Raw genomic sequence first — 24,439 nt, forward strand, 5'->3', positions numbered from 1 at the left:
GTGTATTTAGTTGCCTGACTTGGACGGAGCTTCTTGCCGTTAGGAGACACACGCCTTATTAATACCTACAACACAGCCTCAGTGGGGCAATATTTGCATTTGAGAAGTGCATCACATTATTCCAATTACCATAAAGACCCTAAAACAAGTCCTGTTTGAAAGCACTGCATTTGATGTATTGAAAAGCGAATAACTCTTGTTCTACTGACTGAACATTTGTTGTTTTGGTCTTATTCGACTCAGATAAATATTCCTTATTTTTCTAAACCTGTGTGGAGTCTTTTTGTACTGTTCTCAATGCATTGCCAAATGTGTATGTTGTGCAAATACTCTACACATTGCCTCTTAAGTTAGGCCTGACTGCTCTGCCCCAAGATACCAGAGGGTGAGCACAGGTTAATTTAGGATGTGTACTTGACTTATTCTGACTAGGATTGTGGTTCCTACTTGGACATGGTGCATACCTCTCCCAACTAGAGACCCGATTGCTAATATTGGTGATCAGCAGTGAGGATAGGACTTGTGTTTGTGCCATACCATGTAGTAATTCAGTGTACACTACTACCCACTCTTAGACCAATTCAAATCAATTTTCTTTGATTCCCACTGGCATTTTTTCCCTACTCTTTTTAATTGGCAATTTGAATTTTTCAATTCTCCCTGATTGCCATTTTTTTCCTCTAACTCATGTCTTTGGGAGGAGGTTCTACATCTGCACCTTCAGGAATGGAGTTTGAGCTGGTCAGACTTGAGGTTTGCACTGTGGCTCAGCTCAAGGATGTCAGTAAGGATTTGGGGCTTCCTGTAAAATGAAGCACGAAGAAGGTGGAGTTTCAAAAGGAACTGAGAACCTATTCAGAAGCCCATGCTGCATTGAATAAAACCTCAGAAGAGAATGAGGCTGAGGATGAACTGGATGTGGAAGATGAAATGGGTCACGGCCTAGGAGGAGGCCTTGATCTGCTGTCTGTGGGGGAGGAGGGCAACTTACTGCCAGGATTCAGGGTCATCCCATGTCATCCAACGGCCTGTCCCCATAGAAACTGGAGGGCAGGAGGGAGGAGAGGAAATTCAAATTGGAGCAAGCTAAGGTCAAATTTGGAAAAAGAGATGGAGGCAAAAAGATTGGCTACTGAGGAGAAGAAGATGATGTTTGGTCCGGAGTAGAGCCTGAGAAAGCTGGGCATATGAGCTCTACCTGAGGAGGTCCAGCAACAGCAGTAATGGCGGCAGCATGCCTGCAGTGTCTACATGTGAGTCCAACTACCACATCCAAAAAATATAGTACCAAGTTACAGAGTGAGGTATAACACAGACAAATAGTTGGAAGCCTATTGCGTGGCTTTAAAAGTGTACAGGGTCCCAGAGGAGTTCTGGGGGGTAGTCTTTGGTCGTACATGCCCATGGCGGGGAAGGATACACTCCTTACACTAGAGGTGGAGAACCAGACCAACTCCACTGCCATGAAGACCATTTTATTCAGTCGGTTTTGTTTTACTCCTTAGAAGTATAGGCAACGGTTATGTGCTAGTCACAAACTCTCTACTCAGACATGGGTGGATTCCCCAGACTACACTGGCAAGGCACTGAGGGATGGGTGATGGGCAGCAAGGTTGATGATTTAGAAGAGTTGTACAGCTTATTTTTGAAGGATGCCATTCTTGATAATTGTTTTTTCTGACCTGCACCAACATCTGGTGGATAGCAAGCTGAATGAGCTGAATGACTCTAGAAAGATTGCCAAAGAGGTAGACATCTAGGCCATCACCAGAGTGTCCAAAAAGGTATCTGGGAGGGACTCCCAAAAGGGTGGTCAGGGTTCCCACCAGAAGAAAGAAGGGGAGATAAAAAGAAGGATTTCTCCAAAGGCCCCTAAAACAACTCACAAGGGAAAGGGTCTGGTTCTCATTCCCAATCTGGCCACCAGAAGCAAGACTACCCTGAAAAAAGTCAGCAGCCCAAAACACCCAAGTGCTATGAGTGTGACGAGTATGGACTCTACAAGGGGGATTTCAAGTGTCCAAAATGAGTACACTGTCCCACTGGAGGTAAGAACCCAGGGGTAGCTAGCATAGTGCTAGGGGAGCAATTTTTCCCAGTTAATGGGGAGTTTAGCCGGGTTACACTAGTGTCCCTGGGTGACAGTGAGATGGTTCATAAGATCCATGTACCATCAAATACTACCAAGGTTAATCAAAAAGGGAACCCAAAATAATATAAAGGGACCATGGGTATTAATCAATATACAGTACACAAGGGTCCTTTATAGGACCAATTAATACCGATAAATACATAGAATTGTAATAAATCCTATGCTAAAAAATGTTTTGAATAAGACATAATTTAACTAAGCAATTATGTGTAAATTTCAATCAAAACAATCACAGAAGAAATATATTTTCAGACAGGCTGAGGCCCAGCCTAGCCTAGCAGCCTAGCGTCACTTTAACTCCTGCCCTGAGAGGCATTAAAAAACGATGCCAGAATGGTGCAGTGAAATCTTGTAGATTTCACTGTGCCATGCCTAAGGGCCTCCTAGCAGGGGCATGCATCCTTTGTATACATTATTCCTGGCGCAGGTATAATGTGGCACAAGGATTTAGAAACTGGTGCATTGGTACCATTGCGTCAGTTTGTAAATATGGCACAGAGTGGGGAACTGTTCTGCGCCACCACAGTGTAAAAAAAAATTACGCTATAGCGGCATACAGGAGCTTGTAATTGAGCCCCTTATTTGCTTACAAGACGGCATCGGAAGGTCCAGTGGAAGTGTCCAAAATGTTACATTCAAAACATTGTCAACATTTCATATACAATAAACGCTCCCTAAATAAACAGTTATGTTACATTGTTCTGTGCTCCTGGGAAACTGTGGGGCTAGAAAGCTTGCAAGGGGAGGCATAGATTGGGAGGGGGAGTGAGCAGGAGCGGAGTGAGCAAAACATCAGTATCTGCATCCATTTTAATAAAATGGTGTCTCAGTAAAATTGTGTCATAACTAAACTACATTATTATTCACACTTCTAAAACTTCCTTTTAATTCGTTACAAGTGCAACATCATTAACTCATTGCTTACGACTATATTAATCATTAATTTTTTTATTTCGCCCACAATGTTTATTATTCAAAATATGCAAATATGAAAAAGTGTTAACTACAGTGACTGCGGTCACTATACGGTTACACTAGATGCCAATTCAACAAATTCTATTCCGGGAATCTTAAGAACTAGAAAAATGGTTCAAATTGTTCTATAATGTGTGGGATCTTCTATAGATAAGAAACCAACCCTGTGCTGAGGTTTCCTGGACCTTCTGTGCCTGAGTCAGAAAGACTGGATAAATATTTTATTGGGGAGAGACAGCAGGCAGTCTCCACATAAAACTACCTGTGTTGTGAACTTGATGTAAACTGCCACCAATGCTAGTCAGTGCATGGCATGGTTGATGGAACAGTAGCCATTGAAACTCAAAAATGGGTTACATCTTGGAGATCTTACAATCATCCAAGCCCAGCTATGATGAAGATAAGGCCAACAAGCATTGGCAAAACCAATAGACCTGGCACTGGCTTGTTAATCTTTTGTCTTTGTCAATGCTTTTTGTTTGTTTTGCCATTTTTTATAAACACGTTGTTGTGAGAGCTGCTGGGCCCTTGTCAATATGAAAAAAACACATTGAAAAATGGACATTATCTTTTTTGGTCTCAAACAGCACACCAAACCATTGTTGTCCCTGGCACTGAAGGAAACTACTTTGTGTGCATGGGAGCTCCATGGGAAAGAGCAGAGTGCTGTCTCTCACAGTGAAGTTTGCCAATGGCTGAAGTGGGCTGACTCTTAGCAGCATACTGTATGCCTTGATAGGTGAACATATGTGAACGAAACAACAGAGCAATGGATGAACAGTGCTGGCTAAAAGCCTTTATAAGTAATTATATTATACATATAATGTTACTAAAATATTATCTCCGTCAAAAAACTCCTAAACTGATTCACTTTTCCTTCTGCCAAAATACTAGTGAAACTATGAGAAAGAAGGAGGACACTCAGGGAAGAGCGGAAGTGGGCAGGGAATAAGGATTGAGAGGGAGTGGAGAGTGGGAATAATGTGTAAAGCACATAAGAAAGAAGCTGACAAAAGTGGTTAATGTGGAAGGGGTTGAAATAAGCACTGAAGAGCTGACAAAGAGGCCAATTTTAAAATAATCCCTTATGTGGTTCAATGCAGGCACTCAGTGAAGCGGGAAAGATGCACCATAATTAGGAGAAAGATCCACCTTAAACACCAGTCGTATCGGTTAAAAAAGAAATAGTCCTCTGGGCTAAGCCAAAGCGTGATTGACAAACTCTCAATCCAGTGGCAGAAATAGGCTGGGTAAAAAAGTCAGTGGTTTAAAGGGGCAGACCCAAAATCCCACTCTAGGTCCCAGACTTACTAACACTTTGTGTTGGGAATATGTTAGTTTTGTAACACAAACCCAATGCAAATCAAGATTTGCTTTGAATAGCACCCCAAAGTAACATAAAATAGTGCTATGCACTACTTTGTGTTACTTTGCTGCTAGTGGCATTCCATAGGTGGTACATGAGCATTCCCATGCAACTACCCATGGGTTTTGATGGAAATCCCTATGTCCTAACTGTGGTAAACAAGGATTTGTGCCAAAACCTTACGCCTCCTTGAGGCAGGCGCAAGGACAAATGTTTTTATGTCATCTCATTTTTCCAACTCTGCATGTGTGCTGCACTGTATAGCACACATACAATGTGGGAAAAATCCATAAAGCATAGTATAGTTTTGTATTAGAATGGATCCTTTCCAATTCAAAATGTATGCTTTAGAGAATGCACACATCCTTGCACTATGGCACAAGACTGTGTGGGTTGGCTCAAGGCTGCCACAAGTTGGCCAGAGCAAGCTGAGAGGAAAACAGTGCCACGTCCTAGTCGATATGGCACTGTGCTGCTTGCTCATGCAATGCAGCACAGAAGGTTTAATTATTGTGTTAAGTTACTTTTTAGAAAATATAGCCTTAAGTATGTTAGAGACAATAGGTCTGCTTGACAGTGTACAGACACCAGGATGCACAAGAGAGATGTGTTATATTAACTCCAGACCTATTGACATTGCCAGTGCTTCCTATAAGATGGGCAGCTTTGGAGCAGAGTGAATTTGAGTTGTGAACCGACTTTACTTACCATTATACTGAGATCACATAACTTGAACCATTCTTTGAACAACACAATTGCTTACCGTAATCAAACTCAATCACACTTAAGTTTGTAAAGTCAATGTTGCTGAGACCACAGTATTTTAAAATCATTTACCAAATTTACTAACCTCTTTAATCACCAAGAAACACTTTGTTACTCTCACTATTCACCTTATGGATTTATTGGAATTCAACTAAGAATACAAATGCACAATGGAACAACTTTTTTATACCGAGTCACAAATAGGGGTACAAACATTTTCACGCCCCTACTCACTGTGAGAGGTATATGGTTAGATGAACCAGTAAAGTAGTTGTGCCTTAAAAGTGACCAAGTGACCTTAATATGTGTCTGGAGCCAAGATGGAGCTGAAACAGCTGCTACCTTTGCCAGTGTGAGGAGGGGTTGATGTTAGTTTTGGGAATAATGGAGGAGTCATTGCTCTCACAGAGGACATTGAGAAAGGTGGGTGAATTTGCAGCCAGCATCAAGCCATCTGTGACACACCATCTGGTGACAACCGTTGTTAAGGTCTCTATAGGAAAGTGCATCTCTGTGCACGGTGACCACCATTTTGTCTGAATTCATGCTGTTGTCTTTTTGACTCTGCACAGTGAGGCACTGTTCACTAGGCCTCAAAGCTTGCGCTATGAACCTTAAGACATGTTGCAATTGGCTACACCCTTACACTCCTGATTGCATATTTAACTTGCAGATAAGCCCCAGTACATGGTACAAAATTGTACCTAACGCCTGTAAGTTTAATGTCACTAGTGGGCCTAGTGGTGGCATATATTGTGTCACCACTAAAGTAACAATGAAAAGCATGTCTCCAGGCCTGTCCCTGCTACCGTTAAGGCAGGTTTAAAACTGCCAGTTTGACCTGCTAAAATAAACCTTTTGGCAGGCCTAAAACCTCCTTTCTAATACTGATAAGTTACCCCTCAGGAACACCCTAAATGCCCACAGAGCAGGGTGTATGGGGCCATATTTATGGCTAAGTCAGTCAGTGCAGCAAGTCACCTTGCTGTGCTGCACTGTGTAAAATGACCACCATATATATCATAGCTCCCCAATTTCCACAGTCTTGCCAGCAAAATGACCCCACCCTGAGAAAACGTTTGGTGGGGTACATGTACCAATCAAATAGAATTTGTAATAGCCTTCTTTGCCCAAAACACTATGTAAAATTTCATTAGGAGTGTGCCATACTTGTGTCCATTGTCGCTCTGTGAAGATTTTTCTCCAGAATGGCATGCCATTTGGCTTTAGTATGGATGTGTAGTAGGGAGACATTCTGTAAGAAGCAGCTGAAACTATGAGGAAATAACTCCTTTGCAGCTGGTGAGATATTTGATGAGGTGCACCATTGGGGTGGGGTCACATGTCGCAGCATCTTTTATTGTTAGGTGGGATACCCAGCGTCTTATTTGAGCACAGCAAAGTCACCCATTGTTCCCTAAGTGGAAGTATTTTTTACAGTCAAGTATTGTCTTTACTATGTCCTTAGAATACATACTGCTGATTCTGAGGCAAGGACCTCTGTGCCAAGCTCCTAATGGGTCAGGAATCAAGATCAGTGTGAATAAAGGATTGAAATGTATTCGGTGTATGGAGATGGAAATGCAGTTAAGTGAAGTGTGTTGTTAGTGTTATTCCAGAATTGCAAAACTGTATAGGTAGGGGTGCTGAGCTATACATTTGGTGTCCTGTCTTACCTAGATTTCAAAACCAGGTCCCATAAGGATGGACCCGCTCTCACTGTATCCCTGTGCAGCCAGGCCTTTTCAGATTCATGAATGCTCTTTTAGGAGATGCAATTGAGACGCTACATAATGGCCCTCATTACAACCTTGGTGGGTGGGGGAGGCCGCCTGCCAAGGTTGAACCGCCGAGCGGCCACCTATGCGGCCACAAACCCGCCGGCTGAATTATTGCAAGCAGCGCTGCCCTGGCGGATTATAACCGCCGGGACAATGATGGCAGGAAACCGCCGGTCCCGGCGGTGTGACTGCGGCGCTACCGCCGCGGTCATAATATGGCGATTTGTTCCGCCAGCCGGTTGGCGGTACGATCGCAAAAACAACCCTGGCGGTCTCTGACCGCCAGGGTTGTAATGAGGGCCAATATATGTAGAAATCAGGCAGAGCCAGGCCACCTACCTTTCGAGCTCTCCAGAGATCTTATAGGGCACACAAGGTCTGCTTTTTCCCCAGATTCGATCAAGCAATTTTCAATGTTATGAAAAATGTTTGTAGGAGCAATATAGACCGGGCCTTAAACAGGTCTAGGAGCCATGGTAGAAAGTTAATTTTTAGTATGTTCATTTGCCCCAACCAGGATACCAGTAAGGTTGAAGGTCTTCTTGAATTTCAGTGAGGAAAGGGTTGGAATTAAGGCCCCAAAGGTCATGCATGTTAGCAGCTATTTTAACAGCTAGATAGGTGATGGACTTATCTACCCATTGAGAGGAGGAAGTATTCTGTGCTATCCACAGCATGTCAGGCGAAAGTGTGAGATTAACTATCTCAGAATTGGTTGCACTGAGTTTGAAGCCTGATGCAATGGTGTATGAGAGTTGATGTTCCTGCAGCTTAGGAAGAGTTGCCTCTGGGTTGGTAAGTGTCAGCAGGACACCATCTGTGAATACCATTAATTCATGCACTTCCTTCGAGAAAGGACTGCCTGTTATCTCTTGGTCTTCCCTTATATGTGACGTTAAGGGCTCTATGTTGAGGACAAAGAGTAATGGGACAGGGGACATCCCTGGCAAGTGCCCCTGGTTAAGTGTATAGATACTGATAGTGACCCACAACTAGGATTTGCGATATTGGATGTTGGTAGCGCGCCAGTACCATGGAGTCGAATTTTGGGCCCATTTCCACCCTCTGCAATATCCTCAACAGGAAGACCCAGTCCACCTGGCCAAAAGCTTTCTCTGCATCTAAGGTTACAAGAATTGTGGGAGTAACCTTCTTCGCAGCCTCAACCAGGTGGAAAACCCTCCTTATATTCTTGTATGTTTGTCAGCCCACTATAAAACCATATTGATTTGGGTGCACAGGAGAATGCATAATTGACTCTAGGCTTGTGGCCAAGATTATCTTGTAGAACCTCAGGTTAATATTCAGGCATCCTATGGACCTGTATGAAGAGAACCAGGCAGAGTCCTTACACTTCTTATGTATATGGAAGATTGCCACTTCATTAATGTAGTGTGTGGTTGTGTTGGTTAACATGAAGGAGTTGTAGAGGTTCACCAAGAAGGGAGTCAGTAGAACCAGAACTGTTTATAGAAGTTACCTGTACACCTATTGGGACCCGGGGCATGTTTAGTTTCAGGGATTTGTTTGCTACATGTATTACTTTCACTATAATTGGGTCCTCTAATTGGGTCCACAGTAGGTAAGCATTCTGAAGGATGTCTGAGGCTTTCTACACTACATAAAGGCACGAGCGGAAAGAGTAAAAAGCTGCCAATTTTCTTTCTTCTCTGTTCACTTTAGTGCCTTTAGTGGAAATGGCCCTTTCTGCAGGGTTATCCCCAAACTTTTTGCCTGTCTCCCCCTATTTTACTGACCCTGTTTTTGGTCACTTTAGGACACTTGGCACCTTACCACTGCTAATAAGTGCTAAAGCGCATGCGCTCTCACCCCTAAGACCTAGTATGATTGACTTACACCTGTATGGATTATTTAATTTACCTATAAATCCCTTATAAAGTGCTATAACATATACCCAGGGGCTGTAAATTAAATGCTACTAGTGGGCCTGCAGCGCAGATTGTGCCACTGACCAGAAGTAGGGGGTCATTCTGACCCTGGCGGCCGGTGACCGCCAGGGTCACCGACCACGGGAGCACCGCCAACAGGCTGGCGGTGCTCCCTCGAGCATTCTGACCGCGGCGGTTCAGCCGCGGTCAGAAACGGAAAGTCGGCGGTCTCCCGCCGACTTTCCGCTGCTCGGGAGAATCCTCCATGGCTGCGGAGCGCGCTCCGCAAGCATGGGGATTCTGACACCCCCTACCGCCATCCTGTTCCTGGCGGGTCTCCCGCCAGGAACAGGATGGCGGTAGGGGGTGCTGCGGGGCCCCTGGGGGCCCCTGCAGTGCCCATGCCAATGGCATGGGCACTGCAGGGGCCCCCGTAAGAGGGCCCCACAAAGTATTTCAGTGTCTGCAAAGCAGACACTGAAATACGCTACGGGTGCAACAGCACCCGTCGCACCTTCCCACTACGCCGGCTCCATTCGGAGCCGGCGTCCTCGTGGGAAGGTAGATTTGCCCTGGGCTGGCGGGCGGCCTTTTGGCGGCCGCCCGCCAGCCCAGGGCAAATCTCAAAATACCCTCCGCGGTCTTGCGACAGCGGAGCGGTATTTTGTCGGGGGTAGACTGGCGGGCGGCCTCCGCCGCCCGCCAGTCTCGGAATCACCCCCGTAGTCTTTCAAACATGTCTCAGGCCTGCCACTGCAGGGCCTATGTGTGCACTTTACTGCTACACTGACTTTGCAAGTCTGACCACTTGCCAAGACCTAAACTCCCTTTTCACTACACCCAAGTCACCTCTAAGGTAGGCCCTAAATAACCTCATGGGCAGGGTGCTGTCTATGTAAAAGGTAGGATACATGTATTTATGTGTTCCATGTCCTAGTGAGAAATCCTGCTTATTAGTGTAGGTGGATGTTTTATTACCATTGTAGAAATGCTGCTTTTAAAAAGTGGACAATTCTCTGTTCTTATAACTCTAGTGCTTTGCAGCCTATCTCCAATCCACATCAGGGGCAGAGTGACAGCTCCACTTGGTGCATACTTTCGAGACAGCCATTACACAGGAGGTTCAAGGTGTGACAGAAGAGGCATCTGCATACTGATAGCCTTTGTAGGCTGGCGAGAGAGAGGGTCGTTCACACCTTACTGTGTCCTGCCCTCACACAATGGACTGATTATCCCCTACTGATATCTGGAGACAGGGCTGTGCTGAGAGGGTGCTGTGCTTCACTTGAAAGGGCTCTTTTGAAGTTACCTCCTGAACAAAGGCATTTTTGAGCATAGGTACAGGGGCCTGGCCCCATGATTGGCAGAACACTTTTGAAACTGGGACTGAACCTCTGTCAGAAGGACTGCTGGACTGCACAAAAGGACTCATCTGGACTGAACTTTTGTTTCCCTGCTCCCTTTTATTTGCCGGGTGGCTCAAAGGACTCATCTGGATTTCTTTTATGTGTGTTGCCCTGCTGCTAGCTTCTCCATAGTTCTTTTGGGTCTGCTAAGACACTGCGTGGACCTGCACCAGATGCTGCTGGAGAGAACAAAGATACTCAGAGGAACCACCCTTGGGACTGCTTGCCTTGCTGTACTGGTCTGCTACCTACTGAATTGGGGTGGCTGAAGGGCCTGTCACCTTGCATTGCTGACTGATGTGCTTGCTCTCTGTTAGTTTGCTCTGTCCCCGGTGCCCCTAGTGATCTCCCAGAGGTCAGCAGAGGATACCCCCTGGTACCAGTGCTGACCCTGACCCTGTGTATACCTCCTGGAGAGCGCTATTCTTTACATGGGAGGACCCTGAACAAATGTGCCTGGTGAGTGCTCCTATTCCTCCCCCAGCTCAGCGCCTGCAGAGCGTGTTGTGTGTTCCCCTCCAACTCGCCCTGCTTGAGGAGAGGGTGTGTGGAAAGGCTGGGTCCTCTGGAGTGCTGCTTTTAATTTCTATGAGCACATAGTGACCACTGAGATCCTGTGTGAACCCCCTCCCCCACTGGTGAAGAGAGGTGTGAGAGGAGGAAGGAGAGCGGAAGCATCTGCTGCACAGATGCAGCACCTATCAGTTGGAGCCTCCAGGGCACAAGTAGGCACCTGCTTTGGTGACTTCAACGCCGCAACCCAGCCAAGGAAAAAGGAGGTAGCAGCTGCCCACCGTGGGTGCAGGCAGTTGCTTGTTGTTCAGCCTATGCGGGAAACCCGGAGAGGCATCCCTGCCTGCGAAGGAGGTGAGTGTGCCCCCCACTACTCCTCTGGGCATACCTGTGGAGTGGAATTTCCTCAGCTGCCCCATGCGGATGCAGGCATCTACCCATTGTCACTCTGCCGGCGAGGAACCCCTCAAGGTCTCCCACCAAAGTAGAAGCATGCGGACCCCTCCCAGTGTGCATATGCATTAGGGGGCCCCTTGACTTTACTGACTGGTCTGGATCCCTAACAGAGGTCCTGGCCTTGTCAGTACGTCGTCCTTGCTACCTTAATTACAGGCACAGGTGCGTGGGAACTCCTGTGCCTGACTCAGTGGGTTTTTCACTCACCGGATTACATGTAAAAGAAGAACAGATGCACATTGACCTTCCGGTAGAAGGTGTTGTGGGATCAGTAAGAGTTACTTGGCAGTTCCTAAGGATTTACCATGTCGTCATTACACATGCTGGATATTATGGCCTGATTGGGTATGTCATTATTGCTTTATAAGGATAAAAGATGTATCCCAGGATAAGCATTGGGAGGAAGTGTTTATGATGATATGTGCAATATGGTAATGTATCCTTTATTTGCACTCATCATGATGATCTGATAATTGCCTGTTTGGCAAAGTAATTACTAATTTATGTCATTTTGGTCTATAGGTTTTATGAAATACAGCTTATTTTATAAAACTTATTGTGGAGTCTCATTTGTGGTGTATTTATTGTATCACTGGTGTAAGTGTGTTGCACAAATGCTTTACAAATGACCACTGGGGTAAGCCTGACTGCTCTATGCCAAGCTACTGGTGGTGAGCACAGGTTATCTTTGGTGTGTGACGTACTCACCCTGACTAGAGTGGTGGGTTCTGCCTGGCTTAGATACATACCCTAGCAAACCATAAATCCCATTTCTAACAGCCGTCCTCATGAAGGACATCCCCAACATAGGTCCTTCCCCAATTGCTCAGAGGAGAAAAGTCAGGTGTTGCTTTACTTTGTTTTCTAGGGCAAAGTGTGCATATTTCAATTTCAAGAGTGAAGGCTTAGCTTTATTAGTGTCTACGGTCCTAAGTTGTCCCCAGAAGATATGTAATAGTTCTTCAAATTTTGTGTGTGGCTGATTTCATGTACTCTTCCTCTTTTTTCTTTAGGGCAGGTTCCAGCTCTTTCCTGTCCTGATGGCACAGTTTGTTTTCAAAACGGTCACCTTGTTGATGTACATTTCTCCTACAAATGCCTTAAAAGCATCCCAGAGGAGTCTCTCAGATGTTCCTGTTGATTGTTTTCTTAAACGTTGTAAGTAATATGAGTGATTACTTTGTCACAAAGAACTGGGTCACAGAGCAGAAAGGGATGGAAAGTCCATCTTCCGGCCTCTATAGAGACTTCCCCAAGTTCATGGTGATATGTAATGGGGCATGATCAGAGATGGTAATGACCCCAATTTCTGAGTAAAAGACTAGTTGTATGAGAGGAGAGGAAATGGAAGCAAAGTCTATTCTTGAGAATGTTTTGTGAACATGGAATAAAAATGTGTATTCTTTCCCCTTGTCCTTCAAATGTAACGGAGGCATAGCTCTTTACATTTGTTTATGAGTTTCTTCGTGAAGCCCTCTGCATGTTGGGTCCCACCCCTTGTTCTGTCCATCTATGGGTTCTATACAGTGCTGAAATCCCCCAGGAGTACAATGCCCCATATTGCAAAGCCTGACACGGCTTCTAGCGCTTTAGCAATAAACTCACATTTCTAAAATATGGACAGTTAAACAACTGCAAAAGTGAGAGTTTTCCCTATCAATGTTCTCTTGACGGAGAAGTACCTGACTTCCTTATCCAAAGTGGTGAAAGAATCGCAATCTAATCAAAGCTTGAGCTACTACTACACATTTCAAAGTTATAGTGCAAATTAATAACTAGAATAACTGCGCAAACGTAATAACATACATTTAGATCCAGGAAAGAAAGAACATCAAATATTATTCCCTATATTGGACTTCATTTGTGAGGACCCTAACTAACATCAGATTAGAATAGCATGTTTGGGCTTCATGCAAAGCAATTTAGTCAACACAAAGTTCTAAAAAGGTCTAACTAGGGCTATTGTGTTGGTACCTAGAAACAATAGCAAATAGACAGAGCAAACAACAGCATAGTCAATATACCTATCCTCGGTTTGGATCAGCAAGCTGTGAGAGTCTTCATCCTCAGGACATCTGTTCGGTCAGCTAGGCATCAGGATTCATCATCATAGTTCAGAAAAGGCAAAGTCTCTTTAAGCAATAAAGTTAAGCACGTCTCTTCTTCAAGATGGTCAAGAAGTTAATGGCCTTATGGCAAGAAAGAAAATGGGCAAATGGGCTGTCTTCTCTCAGTGCAGTCCGGCTAAATTAGATTTTCTAAAACTACTTCCCAAGTCCCTATTGGTTCAAAAATCGCATGTTCACACTTTGTCCAATAAAACTAACACTTCAAATATACATTTCTACTAGTACATGGTTCACATGTCGATAATTGGCTCTTACGTACTGTTTTCATCATCCGGCTCGTCAGGTAAAAATATTGTTGCAGTTTATACTGCAGTCAGTATGGTCTTTGTCTTCTCCTGGGAAAGTCAGTCTCACACACATTACATTAAACAATGTTGCATTAGTAGGTACATCACCTCCTAGCAAGCAGTTCTCATGAGAAAGACCTTTAGCTACGAGCATTTGATCAGCACAGTGGTTCTCTAAGTATCCATTTTGTAAGTTGGTTAGGAAATACAGCTTGACATGAGGCGGTGCAACTAGTCCAAGACCTTTGCTAAGTTAAGGCCCTCAATTAATAAAACTAATACATAATTGTTAGAAATGGGGTCTTTAGTTGGCAGTCAGGTTACCCCCTGTCCAAGCAAGGACCCTCACTCTAGTCAGGGTAAGGCACACACAATCCAAATTATCCTGTGCCCACCCTCTTGTAGCTTGGCACTGAGCAGTCAGGTTTAACTTAGAAGGCAATGTGTAAAGTATTTGTGCAATAAATCATACAATAACACAATATAGCACCACAAAAATACACCACACAGTGTTTAGAAAAATATATAATATTTATCTGGATATTTGCAGGTCAAAATGATAAAAGATGCAATAAGAGATTGTAAAGATATCACTGGAAAGTGATTTAAAGTGTCTTAAGTCTTTAAAAAGCAAACAAAGTCTCTTTCATGCACAAAGTACCTGGTTTGGAGTGAAAAATCTCTGCAAAGGGCCGCAGAGGAGGAGATGCGTGGAAAATGGTGTGTGCATCGGTTTCACCCCTTCACACATGGACTTGCGTCGTTATTTTTCACGCGGGGAAGACGTTGCGCCGATTTCTGGCACGCGGACAGGTCTATTCTGTGGGTCGCCGGGTTTTCAGACGCCCCGTGGTCTGTGCGTGGAATCCTAGGCTTGTAGTCCGGCTGCTCGTCGTTCCGGTGGGCTGTGCGTGGAATTTTCTCCCTCACAGCAGGCGCTGCGTCGATTTCCTCTCTGGAAGTCGGGCGGCGTTGTCCAGGCGGGCCGCGCGTCGATGTTCCGGTCGCACCACAGGCGTCACGTCGATCTTTTCCTCGCGAAAGTCGAGCGGCGTCTTTCCGCTTCGGCGTGGGGTGAATTTTTCACCGCGGAGCAAGCTGTGCGTCGAATTTTTCACCGCACAAGGAGTCCAGTTGCAAGAGAGAAGTCTTTTTGGTCCTGAGACTTCAGGGAACAGGAGGCAAGCTCTATCCAAGCCCTTGGAGAGCACTTCTGCAGCAAAGCAAGGGTGCAGCAAGACAGCAGGGCAACAGCAAGGCAGCAGTCCTTTGTAGAAATCAGTCAGGTGAGTCCTTTAGGCAGCCAGGCAGTTCTTCTTGTCAGGGTGCAGGTTCTGGTTCTGGTTTCTTCTCCAGGAAGTGTCTGAGGTGGTAGGGCAGAGGCCCTGTTTTATACCCAAATGTGCCTTTGAAGTGGGGGAGACTTCAAAGAGTGGCTTAGAAGTGCACCAGATCCCCTTTCAGTTCAATCCTGTCTGCCAGGGTCCCAGTAAAGGGTGTGGCAGTCCTTTGTGTGAGGGCAGGCCCTCAACCCTCCCATCCCCGGAAGACCCATTCAAAATGCAGATGTATGCAAGTGAGGCTGAGTATCCTGTGTTTGGGGTGTGTCTGAGTGAATGCACAAGGAGCTGTCAACTAAACCCAGCCAGACGTGGATTGTAAGGCACAGAAAGATTTAAGTGCAGAGAAATGCTCACTTTCTAAAAGTGGCATTTCTAGAATAGTAATATTAAATCCAACATCACCAGTCAGTAGGATTTTGTATTACCATTCTGGCCATACTAAATATGACCTTCCTACTCCTTTCAGATCAGCAGCTACCACTTCAACAATGTATGAGGGCAGCCCCAATGTTAGCCTATGAAGGGAGCAGGCCTCACAGTAGTGTAAAAACGAATTTAGGGGTTTTACACTACCAGGACATGTAAACCACACAGGTACATGGCCGGCCTTTTACCCACACAGCACCCTGCTCTAGGGGTTATCTAGGGCACACCTTAGGGGTGACTTATATGTAGAAAAAGGGGTGTTTTAGGCTTGGCAAGTACTTTTAAATGCCAAGTTGAAGTGGCAGTGAAACTGCACACACAGGCCTTGCAATGGCAGGCCTGAGACAAGGTAAAGGGGTTACTAAAGTGGGTGGCACAACCAGTGCTGCAGGCCCACCAGTAGCATTCAATCTACAGGCCCTGGGCACATATAGTGCATTCTAATAGGGACTTACAAGTAAATCAAATAGTCCAGTTTGGCGTGATCCAAGGTTACCATATTTAAAGGGAGAGAGCATATGCATTATAGCACAGGTTAGCAGTGGTAAAGTGCGCTGAGTCTAAATACCAGCAAAAACAGTGTCCAAAAAGTGGAGGGAGGCAGGCAAAAAGTTAGGGGTGACCACCCTAAGGCTGTCAGGTCTAACAATAATGCATAACCCTTAATATGACATATTGCTATATCAAACAAATAAGCTCATCATTTCATATGGATAAGTTATTAATAAGTACACTTCGTGAACATTGGTGGCCACTCACGTGGGTGCACCTTCAAATGTGTGCATTATTTTTCCCTAAGTTATTACAATTTCTATGCAAATTCAACACTCAGGACACATGAATATTCCTTAATAATTTAATTAAAAACTCAGGGTAACACTCTTCCCCAGATGAGGGCTGGTCTCTAAGGTCCCTTTCCAGCATAGGGGCTGCAGGTTCCAACTCTGAGAAGTGGTGGGAGTAATTCCCACAGTCAAAGACAATGCCAAAGGGGAAAAGCCGTTTATAACATATGTTATACTGTCTCAAATGATCCGTTATTGTGCAAAACAGTTGACGTCGAAGGAGCATATCTGGGGAGAAGTCTTTAAAAAGTGTGCAACTATACCCATTGTGGGACTTGGGACATTATTGCTGAGTAATTTCAGATGTCCCAGAGGGATTAGGAGGTTGGGGTGACAGAGATTTTGAAAGATGAATGCAGCTCTTTTCACTGATGACTTCTTCTTGACCCCTATCTCATTTCAGGAAGGTCATCTTCTACTGTCTCAAAGGGAACATCTAGAACTTGTGTTTCCTGTTTAAACAGAAAAGATCAAAATTAACACTGTTCTCTTTAACTTCAGTTTAATTCTTTTGAAGGCACTCGCTCATACAATTCAAATCTCATTTACTTAGGAGGTTACCAACCTAGTCACATGATAACGCTTCTTCTGGTTCGTTCTCTCTCTCAGAATCTATATAGTCTATAGGATATTATTTTGACTCCGTTGATTTATTAAAAACCTCTCAGAAAGTATTTATAATAAGCACTCTTAGTCCCATTCTTGGTTTCCGAAAGTTATAAAGAGAATTGGAGGCTTTTTCTTAGTTCCAACCCTTACAGTTGAATGCTAAAAGGTATGCTAGTTCAGGGAGAAGAAAATGCATACCTACTTTAGGCTCTGCATGGGTCTGACGCCACTCTCATGCACACTGTTATTGCACTAACATTTATAGGCTGATCTGTTTTCTGTGTAAGAAAGTTCCTCAAGTGGCTATTAGCCAAGCTCCCTCCTTCTTAATACTGCAAGTTACGATTTCGTCAACATCAGACTTCAGACTCGCCTTGCTGGGTAGGCAGAGGAAGTCTGATCTAATTGGGGAAGATCTGGAGAGGTCACCACATTCAATTTTTGGGTGGGCAGGTGAACGTGCAGGTGCTCAGGAAGTAAAACATTTTCTAGGTATCGCAACAAATAGTTTTCAATTCTATTAAGGACACGGAGGTGAGGATTATGCTTCTCATTTCATTATTGCAAAAATACAGCAGCCAATTAAAACGTTTTTAATATTAGAGTGAACAAAAATTACATTTCCCATGAACAGTGTATGACATCACACTTATCCCCAATCATATGCCAACACAGCCTATAAAACCTGCTGCCACCATGTTTCTTCCTCTTTCCTTGCAAAAGTTCATCATAAAGTTCGACTGTCCATCCTGTAGTTTGAAACCAAAACCATACAACAACTGGTAACCACCCAGAAGGCAAATCCAGATCCTCCCAGAGCAATGACAATTCTGCAGCAAAATCACCCCCAATCAAAAGGCTTTCAGAGAACTGTGAATGAGTTCTGTTTACCATCTGAACCTAGGAACAAAGAAAAGTTTTTGTAACAACTTCCAACATTACATATCTTGTTCAACTAGTGAGGTTGGGTTCTATTTTTATAAATAACACAATGACTGATCAGACGTGTCATATATACAGCAACCTACTTAATGCAATATCTCACAATTACAGTGATGAAGAGATGGGTGGATAATCCTTGCCTCTGTGTCCTTAATAGAACTGAAAATTGTTTGTTGCAATAGCTAGAAAAATGTATTCTATGTCAGGACTGGAGACTTCAGATTATGCTTGTTCAAAGGTGTCTCACTAATACAGACGCCACATCCAAAATGGGTTTGAGACAGAACCTTTTAAAAGTTGAATCAGAGGACCAATCGGCAGCTGACATGATGTCCTCCAGACGGGAACCTAAGGCAAAAGATTTAGATGTCATAGCTACTCATAAAGAATGCACGCCAAAACAAGAAGTGTCAAAGCAAGCTTCAGTCAATAGCCATTGACCGTCCCTGTTAAAGTGGCAGAGGTAACTGGTCTTAAAGGTTTCTGTAAAGAAATTAATGATTGCCCCCCCAGGGTTTTGTCGAAATTCTTGAGTGCAATCTCCGAACACTTTCAAACATTTTACTACGCACAGTTTGTCATTATCTTGAAAGGCAGGAAAAGTGACACAACATGAATGAGTTTTAGTCCTGTTAGAAATACGAAATATCACTCCCGAAGGATAAAAATACTCTACCTATTAGTTCTAATGTCTGCACATCAGAGACTCATCTACAAGAAATGAGGCAAAGAAGAATAGTAAGTTTTACTGACAATTGTTTCCTGAAAAGATCATTGTTATCAAGCTATGACCGAATAAACCCAAGTACCACATTTATATCCCATAAAACAAAGTATTTAGGGGGGTCATTACAACATTGGCGGTAAAAGCCGCTTACCGCCGTGCAGAAGCCCGCCAATATACCGCTGCGGCCGCGGAATTCCGCCACAGCTATTATGACACACATACCGTAAACCGCCGAAATTCAGACACCCACACAAGTCCGCCACACCAAAGGTCAGTGTTAAACTGGCGAAAACAAAACCTCCACTGTCACGCCAACAGAAACACGCCCATGCTATTACGACCCACGAATCCACGCGGCGGTCTTTCAACCGCGGTATTCCATTGGCGGTACACACCGCCGCACTCAAAATACACACACATCTCCAAAACACTGCCACATTGGACAATTCGAAATATACACACCTGATACACATACAAACACCACTCCCACACAATCAGTACAGTATAAAACACACACCCACATCACCCACAAACCCCTACGACCAGATATTTTGAGGAAGCCGAGAGACAGAGAGCACAGCAATTGAGAACCCCACCACACAGAGGCACACAACACCATCACCCATACAACATTCCACGCACAAAACACCACACACCACTACACATCACCACACTCATCAACACATACACCACCCGACACATCACCCACACCACCCCATGTCACGCCAAAGACACCCCAGGTTTTCCGAGGAGGAGCTCAGGGTTATGGTGGAGGAAATCATCCAGGTAGAGTCACAGCTATTTGGCTCACAGGCGCAGCACACCACCATAGCCAGGAAGATGGAGCTATGGCGCAGAATCGTGGACAGGGTCAACGCTGTGGGACAGCATCCAAGAAATTGGGAGGACATCAGGAAGAGGTGGAAGAGCTACGGGGGAAGGTGCGTTCTGTGGTCTCCAGGCACAACATTGCGATTCAGCGGACTGGCGTCGGACCCCCACCTCCTCCCACACAACTAACAGCATGGGAGGAGCAAGTCTTGACCATCATGCATCCAGAGGGCCTCGGAGGAGTCGGTGGAGGAATGGACAATGGTAAGTCAAATCTTAACTATCATATCCCCCACCCTACCTGCATGCTATCACACACCTCCACCCTCACCCCCTCCCCTCCCCTATCACTCCAACTCCTCACTAATGTACTAATAACACAAACCACACATCCCAACACCAAGCCCTGCATGCAACAACTAAGCATGGTCACCCCTCACTACAGCATGCTCACTGCACATACCCATAACACCCCCCAACCATCATCACACAAGCCCCCACACAGGAATGCTTGCACTGGGGTACACGCACACCCACCCATTGCACACCATGACACACACACATGCAATAATCATGCTCTTATACCCCTGCAGGACCACTACGGAACGTCACCACACAGGAGGGTCCAGACATCTCCACTCCACCCACAGAATAGGCCCACAGTGACGACAGCAGCTCTGGCCAACTGGATCCAGATGACCAGCCCGGAGCATCATGGGCCTCGGGACAGTCGGTTCCCCTTGCACAGGCACAGCCCAACACTGACCTTCCACCCTCTGGTAACAACAGCACAGCACCAACCCAGCGGGCCCATACCTCTGTCCCCAGGACACGTCAATCAGCAGTGTGTCCACCACTACAGGGAACCCAGGCTAACCCACCACCCCAACAACAACAGGGACCTGGGGGCAGTGGTAGTGGGCACACGGTCCAGGGGACGGAGGCACAGGAAAACAGTGGAACTGGGAGGGCTGCTGTGCGACAGGGGGTGGACAGGCCAAGGGAACCCACTCTCCACGAGGCCCTCTCCTCCATCATGGGAGCATACCACCACTCCCAGGAGACAATGGCTACGGTCCTGGCCAAGTTTCAGGAGACCCAGCGCCTGCAGGAGGAACATTGTTTGGGGTTCAGGGAGGAGCTCAGAACCATCAGCTCCGCCCTGGGCACCATCGTAGAGGTGCTGAAGGGCATACAAAAGACCATGAGGGACACCGTGGCACTCCAAGGGGCCATTGACACTAGCATGGACGATGAACTGCCCACCACCTCCGCCGGCGCTAGTGGACAGGACGCCTGCCACAGGACCACCACACCAGCACCCCACCCCCTGCAGACGGACAACCACCCCGCAAGCGGTCCCTGAGATCCAGGAACAGGACAGAGCAAGATGGCAAGACCCCCGCCAGGAAATGAGACCACCCTGATTGTCCTCCCACTGTCCCACTTTGTTACCCTGTCCAGATTGGAACTGCCCCAGCTCCACTTCCTATGCCCATATGGGCAGTGCACCTGTGTGACTAATAGACTGGACTCTGCCATGGACATTCCTCCACCATCACCCATCACCATTTTGCCACCCCCTCCAATATTGAGCACTTCAATAAACACCCTTGAACCACAAAACAATCTGGAGTCAGTCTGTGATTTTGAAAATTTGTATTAGCAATGACAGTGTCAAAATGCGTTTTCAATTGTAATGCCAACATACGTATGTCACACATCACCAGTCCATGAAGGATGCAAGCAGATGACACACGTTGGTAACCACACCTGTGAAACCGTAATAGAAAGGTACAACTCAGTTACCAAATACTGCTACTAATTGACAGACAGGATAGAGGTAGAAGTGTGAAAGTGAATGTAATAGTAAAAAAAAATGTTCTCACCTGTGTGTCACTGGAAATATTGCTGTATGACTGACTCCCTGTTGTCTATGTCTTCTTCCTCAGCTTCCTCCTCATCACTGTCCACAGGCTCCACAGCTGCCACAACACCGTCATCTGGACCATCTTCCTGCAGAAAAGGCACCTGGCGTCGCAAAGCAAGATTGTGAAGCATCGAGCAGGCGATGATGATCTGGCACACCTTCCTTGGTGAGTAGAATAGTGAACCACCTGTCATATGGAGGCACCTGAACCTGGCCTTCAGTAGGCCGAAGGTGCGTTCGATCACCCTCCTAGTCCACCCATGGGCCTCATTATAGCGTTCCTCTGCCCTGGTCCTGGGATTCCTCACTGGGGTCAATAGCCAGGACAGGTTGGGATAACCAGAGTCCCCTAATAGCCACACCCGTTGCCTCTGGAGTTGACCCATCATATAAGGGATGCTGCTATTCCGCAGGATGTAGGTGTCATGCACTGAGCCAGGGAACATAGCATTTACCTGGGAGATGTACTGGTCTGCCAAACATACCATCTGTACTTTCATCGAATGATAACTCTTCCGGTTCCTGTACACCTGTTCACTTCTGTGGGGGGGGACCAGAGCTACATGGGTGCCATCAATAGCACCTATGATGTTGGGGATATGTCCAAGGGCATAGAAGTCACCTTTCACTGTAGCCAAATCCTCCACCTGAGGGAAAACGATGTATCTCCTTACGTGTTTCAGCAGGGCAGACAACACTCTGGACAACACGTTGGAAAACATAGGCTGGGACATCCCTGATGCCATGGCACAGTTGTTTGAAATGATCCACTTGCAAGGAAATGGAGCACTGATAGCACCTGCTCTTCAGGGGGGATTCCTGTGGGATGGCGGATTGGTGAGATCAGGTCTGGTTCCAACTGGGTACACAGTTCCTGGATTGTGGCACGGTCAAACCTGTAGGTGATGATCAAATGTCGCTCCTCCATTGTTAACAGGTCCACCAGCGGTCGGTACACCGGAGGATTCCGCCATCTCCTCAAATGTCCCAGCTGACGGTGCCTAAGAAGGACAACAGCGACCACAGAGTCAACAAATTCCCAGGTATGTACCCACAGCTACACAGAACACGACACCAAATACAAAACTCTTCCTGTATGTGTGTTGAGTGTAGGCCTAGGTATGTGTGACGCAGTAGTAAATGAAGCCGTGTGGGTCCCTGAAATGGCGGCTGCCTGACCTCTAAACTAGGACAATGGGATGTGAGGTATCTGCGCTGGCGTTGTACACCGTCGCGGTAGGCGGTCGTAGACCGCGGCGCAATGCTGCATTGGTTAACATTGGACCCTATGGGTCCCAGGAGCCAATGATGAAGTGCGCCGGAGGTGATGAGACACACCGCCGCGGACTTGACCGCCATTTTCTATCTGTTCAATCACTCGATACCTGATCTTCAACAGTAGAGGACCTACACTGCAAGTGCTGCTGTGACCTCGGTCTGGAAGAGACGATGGCTGCTGCGCCTGGGGAAAGGGCCCCTGCCTTCACTGCTCAGGAGTTGGAGAAGCTCGTGGACGGGATCCTCCCCCAGTACACGCTACTCTACGGTCCTCCAGACCAACAGGTAAGTACACAGGGAGCACGTTGTATGGGCTATGCCTGGGTGGAGAGGGCTGGATGTCAGTAGGAAGGGGGCAGAGTTCAGGGAACATGAAGGACTGTGAATGCATGTGCCACATGGCAAGGGTAGGGATGGGGGCCACTCACTTCGACGGTGCTGTTGTTAATGACTTCTCTTCTTCCCCTGTACATGTCATGTAGGTCAGCGCCCACCAGAAGAAGGACATTTGGCGTGCCATCGCCAAGGACGTCCGGACCTTGGGGGTCCACCAGAGACGGGGCACCCACTGCCGGAAAAGATGGGAGGACATTCGCCGCTGGAGCAAGAAGAGGGCGGAGGCTCAGCTGGGGATTGCCTCCCAAAGTGGGAGGGGTGCCCGTCGAACCATGACCCCCCTGATGTTCCGGATCCTGGCGGTGGCCTACCTTGAGTTGTATGGGCGCTTGAGGGCATCACAGCAGACACAAGGGGGTGAGTACACTCTCATTCTGCGGACTTTGCACACAGGGGAGGGGTCTGGGTGGGGAAGGAGGAATGTGGGTTTCCCTAGGCCAGGGCGAGTTACGTAGGCTAGGCCCCTCCGGAATGCAGGCCATGTGGCACTCCACCCCACCTCTGTAGAGTGCCAAGTACAGGTATACATACCCCTGTGTCATCTATATGTGCAGATGACCACCATAGCCATGTAGGCCAGATCCCAGGAATTGCATCTGTAGAGGCCAAGAGCACGGCGTAGTGCAGGGGGCTGCTGTGTCTGTATTGTCCGCCATCAGTAGCGGTAAGCCATGCCCTCAACCTGTCTTTCTTCTGTCGCCCCCCCCCTTTTTGTGCTCTCCCTGTTCTTGTGTGCATCAGCATCATCAGGCGGAGGTACAGTGGCACCAGAGCACGAGGGAGCTGCACCCCACATGGCCATGGAGGGCCACACCACAGACTCTGAATACACCAGTGGGACGGAGTGCGAGGGGAGCTTCACGTCGGTCACCGGATCACCAAACAGCGACACGGACTCGTCCGCCGATGGGAGCTCCCTTGTGGTGGCGGCACCATCTGTGCCCCCCACTTCTACAGGTACAGCCGCCACCTCCCCTACCAGCACTGCCCTCCCAGTAGCCCCTCAGCCTTCGCCCCGTGCCTGCTCTCCCAGGAGGGTGGGCATCACCTTCGCCCCAGGCACCTCAGCCCCTGCCCCAGTCACCCCTGCTGCCCTCAGTGAGGAGGCCATTGACCTCCTCAGGTCACTCACTGTTGGGCAGTCTACCATTGTGAATGCCATCCAGGGTGTAGAAAGGGAGTTGCAGCACGGTAATGCATTCCTGGAGGGCATTCATTCTGGTCAGGCTGCCCTTCATCGAACCCTGCAATCTCTGGCCTCAGTACTGATGGCAGCCATTGTCCCTGTGTCTAGCCTCCCCCCTCCAACTTCCTCCACCCAGACCCAGTCCCCTGTACCACAGCCTATCCCAAGCACACCATCAGACAAGCATGCATACACCTCAACACACAA

The sequence above is a fragment of the Pleurodeles waltl genome, chromosome 5, assembly GCF_031143425.1.
Source record: "Pleurodeles waltl isolate 20211129_DDA chromosome 5, aPleWal1.hap1.20221129, whole genome shotgun sequence".
Taxonomy (NCBI): Eukaryota; Metazoa; Chordata; class Amphibia; order Caudata; family Salamandridae; genus Pleurodeles; species Pleurodeles waltl.